Genomic DNA, 4,756 nt, shown 5'->3' on the forward strand with positions numbered 1-4,756 from the left:
AAGAAGCATCTCCATTCCTGCCATTGGAGCAAACAACTTTGAGCTGAAACCTCAATTAGTTTCTCTGATGCAGCAGAACTGCAAGTTTCATGGACTTCCATCTGAAGATCCTTTTCAGTTCTTAACTGAATTCTTGCAGATATGTGATACTGTTAAGACTAATGGAGTAGATCCTGAAGTCTACAGGCTCATGCTTTTCCCTTTTGCTGTAAGAGATAGAGCTAGATTATGGTTGGATTCTCAACCAAAGACAGCCTGAACTCTTGGGATAAGCTGGTCATGGCTTTCTTAGCCAAGTACTTTCCTCCTCAAAAGCTGAGCAAGCTTAGAGCTGATGTTCAAACCTTCAGACAGAAAGAAGGTGAATCCCTCTATGAAGCTTGGGAAAGATACAAACAGTTGACCAAAAAGTGTCCTTCTGACATGCTTTCAGAATGGACCATCCTGGATATATTCTATGATGGTTTATCTGAGCTATCAAAGATGTCACTGGACACTTCTGCAGGTGGATCCATTCACCTAAAGAAAACGCCTGCAGAAGCTCAAGAACTCATTGACATGGTTGCTAATAACCAGTTCATGTACACTTCTGAAAGGAATCCGGTGAGTAATGGGACGCCTATGAAGAAGGGAGTTCTTGAAGTTGATACTCTGAATGCCATATTGGCTCAGAATAAAATATTGACTCAGCAAGTCAATATGATCTCTCAGAGTCTGCATGGAATGCAAGCTGCATCCAACAGTACTCAAGAGGCTTCTCATGAAGAAGAAGCTTATGATCCTGAGAACCCTGCAATAGCAGAGGTAAATTACTTAGGTGAACCTTATGGAAACACCTATAACTCAACATGGAGAAATCATCCAAATTTCTCATGGAAGGATCAAAAGCCCCAACAAGGCTTTAATAATGGTGGAAGAAACAGGTTTAGCAATAGCAAGCCTTTTCCATCATCAACTCAGCAATAGACAGAGAACTCTGAACAAAATACTTCTAATTTAGCAAATCTAGTTTTTGATCTATCTAAGGCCACTGTAAGTTTCATGAATGAAACAAGGTCTTCCATTAGAAATTTGGAAGCACAAGTGGGCCAGCTGAGTAAAAGGATCACTGAAATCCCTCCTAGTACTCTCCCAAGCAATACAGAAGAGAACCCAAAAGGAGAGTGCAAGGCCATTGACATAAGTGCCATGGCCGAACCTGTGAGGAGAGGAGAGGACGTGAATCCCAAGGAGGAAGACCTCCTGGGACGTCCAGTGACCAATAAGGAGCTTCCCTCTGGGGAACCAAAGGACTCTGAGGCTCACCTAGAGACCATAGAGATTCCATTGAACCTCCTTATGCCCTTCATGAGCTCTGATGAGTATTCCTCTTCTGAAGAGAATGAGGATGTTACTGAAGAGCAAACTGCCAAGTTTCTTGGTGCAATCATGAAGCTGAATGCCAAATTGTTTGGCATTGATGCTTGGGAAGTTGAACCTCCCTTGTTCATCAATGAACTGAGTGATCTGGATCAACTGACATTGCCTCAGAAGAGACAGGATCCTGGAAAGTTCATAATACCCTGTACCATAGGCACCATGATCTTTAAGGCTCTGTGTGACCTTGGTTCAGGAATAAACCTCATGCCCCTCTCTGTAATAGAGAAACTGGGAATCTATGGGGTGCAGGCTGCTAAAATCTCACTAGAGATGGCAGACAGCTCAAGAAAACAGGCATATGGACAAGTAGAGGACGTGTTAGTAAAGGTTGAAGGCCTTTACATCCCTGCTGATTTCATAGTCCTGGATACTGGAAAGGAAGAGGATGAATCCATCATCCTAGGAAGACCTTTCCTGGCCACAGCAAGAGCTGTGATTAATGTTGACAGAGGTGAAATAGTCCTTCAATGGAATGAGGACTCCCTTGTGTTTAAGACTCAAGGATCTCCCTCTGCAACCATAGAGAGGAAGCAGAAAAAGCTTCTCTCCAAGCAGAGTCAACCAGAGCCCCTACAGTCAAACTCTAAGTTTGGTGTTGGGAGGCCACAACCAAACTCTAAGTTTGGTGTTGAACTCCCATATCCAAACTCTAAGTTTGGTGTTTGGAGAGTCTCAACAAAGCTCTGTACATCTGTGAGGCTCCATGAGAGCCCACTGTCAAGCTATTGACATTAAAGAAGCGCTTGTTGGGAGGCAACCCAATGTTTATTTATCTAACTCTATTATTTTTGTTTTTCATATTTTCTTAGGTTAATGATCATGTGGAGTCACAAAATAAATATAAAAATTGAAAACGGAATCAAAAATAGCAGAAGAAAAATCACACCCTGGAGGAGCATCTGTCTGGCGTTCAGCGCCAGAACAGAGCATGGTTCTGGCGCTGAACGCCCAAAATGGGCAGCTTCTGGGCGCTGAACGCCAGAACAGGCATGGTTCTGGCGTTCAACGCCAGAAATGGCACACAGATGGGCGTTGAACGCCCAAAATGGCCACCAACCTGGCGCTGAACGCCCAGAGTTGGATACAAAGGCATTTTTACATACCTAATGGGTACAGGGATGTAAATCCTTGAACACCTCAGGATCTGTGGACCCCACAGGATCCACTCAGGATCTGTGGACCCCACAGGATCCACTCAGGATCTGTGGACCCCACAGGATCCCCACCTACCTCCACTCACCTCTTCTCACCACTCTCTTTCACACAACCCCATAAACACTCTTCCCTAAAAACCCCTCACCAATCACCTTAATCTCTCTTCCCCACTAAACCTTCACCACTCACATCCACCCACTCTTCCCAATAAACCTACCTCATAAACTCCACCTACCTTCAAAATTCAAAACCAATTTCCCACCCAAACCAACCCATATGGCCGAACCTTAACTCCCCCTCCATTCCCTATATAAAGACCTCCATTCTTCACCAAATTCACACAACACACCTCTCTATACTCTCCTTGGCCGAAACCACATCTCCCTCTTCCTCTCCATATTTCTTCTTCTTCTTCTTCTATTCTTTTGTTTATTGCTCGAGGGCGAGCAATATTCTAAGTTTGGTGTGGTAAAAGCATAGCTTTTTTGTTTTTCCATTACCATTGATGGCACCCAAGACCGGAGAATCCTCTAGAAGAGGGAAAGGGAAGACAAAAGCTTCCACATCCGAGTCATGGAAGATGGAAAGATTCATCTCCAAAGCCCATCAAGACCACTTCTATGATGTTGTGGCCAAGAAGAAGGTGATCCCTGAGGTCCCTTTCAAACTCAAAAGAAATGAGTATCCGGAGATCCGACATGAAATCCAAAGAAGAGGTTGGGAAGTTCTAACAAATCCCATCCAACAAGTCGGCATCCTAATGGTTCAAGAGTTCTATGCCAATGCATGGATCACCAAGAACCATGATCAAAGTAAGAACCCGGATCCAAAGAACTATGTTACAATGGTTCGGGGGAAATACTTAGATTTTAGTCCGGAGAATGTGAGGTTGGCGTTCAACTTGCCATACATGGAAGAGAACGCACGCCCCTACACAAGGAGAGTCAACTTTGATCAAAGGTTGGACCAAGTCCTTATGGACATATGTGTAGAAGGAGCTCAATGGAAGATTGACTCCAAAGGCAAGCCGGTTCAACTAAGAAGATTGGACCTCAAGCCTATAGCTAGAGGATGGTTGGAGTTTATTCAATGCTCAATCATTCCCACTAGCAACCGATCTGAAGTTACTATAAACCGGGCCATCATGATCCATAGCATCATGATTGGAGAAGAGGTGGAAGTTCATGAGATTATACCTCAAGAACTCTACAAGGTGGCTGACAAGTCCTCCACTATGGCAAGGTTAGCCTTCCCTCACCTCATTTGCCACCTATGCAATTCAGCTGGGATTGACATAGAGGGAGATATCCTCATTAAAGATGACAAGCCCATCACTAAGAAAAAGATGGAGCAAGCAAGAGAGCCCAATCATGGAGCTCAAGAGGCGCAAGAAGCTCATTTCCATAAGATCCCGGAGATGCCTCAAATGCACTTTCCTCCACAAAATTATTGGAAGCAAATCAACACCTCCCTAGGAGAATTGAGTTCCAATATGGGACAACTAAGGGTGGAACATCAAGAGCACTCCATCATGCTTCATGAAATAAGAGAAGATCAAAAAGCAATGAGGGAGGAGCAACAAAGACAAGGAAGAGACATAGAAAAGCTCAAGGACATCATTGGTTCCTCAAGAAGGAAACGCCACCATCACTAAGGTGGATTCATTCCTTGTTCTTGCTTTCTCTGTTTTTCGTTTTCTATATTATGTGCTTATCTATGTTTGTGCCTTCATTACATGATCATTAGTAGTTAGTAACTTTGTCTTAAAGATATGAATGTCCTATGAATCCATCACCTCTCTTAAAAAGAAAAATGTTTTAATTCAAAAGAACAAGAAGTACATGAGTTTTGAATTTATCCTTGAACTTAGCTTAATTATATTGATGTGGTGACAATGCTTCTTGTTTTCTGAATGTATGCTTGAACAGTGCATATGTCTTTTGAAGTTGTTGTTTAAGAATGTTAAATATGTTGGCTCTTGAAAGAATGATGACTAGGAGACATGTTATTTGATAATCTGAAAAATCATAAAAATGATTCTTGAAGCAAGAAAAAGCAGCAAAGAACAAAGCTTGCAGAAAAAAAAAAAAAAAGAAAAGAGAAAAAAAATAGGCGAAAAAAAAAATAGAAAGAAAAAGAAAAAGCAAGCAGAAAAAGCCAATAACCCTTAAAACCAAAAGGC

The 4,756-nt window shown here is 42.5% G+C and overlaps 1 non-coding gene across 1 annotated transcript; it reads right to left on the minus strand.

The window, feature by feature from the left end:
- Positions 1-321: 321 nt before the first annotated feature.
- Positions 322-429, minus strand: LOC112724580 (small nucleolar RNA R71). Its single transcript, XR_003163736.1, has one exon. It is a non-coding gene; the product is annotated as a small nucleolar RNA R71 (small nucleolar RNA).
- Between the last annotated feature and the right edge of the window lie 4,327 nt (positions 430-4,756).

The sequence above is a fragment of the Arachis hypogaea genome, chromosome 11 (assembly GCF_003086295.3).
Source record: "Arachis hypogaea cultivar Tifrunner chromosome 11, arahy.Tifrunner.gnm2.J5K5, whole genome shotgun sequence".
NCBI lineage: Eukaryota > Viridiplantae > Streptophyta > Magnoliopsida > Fabales > Fabaceae > Arachis > Arachis hypogaea.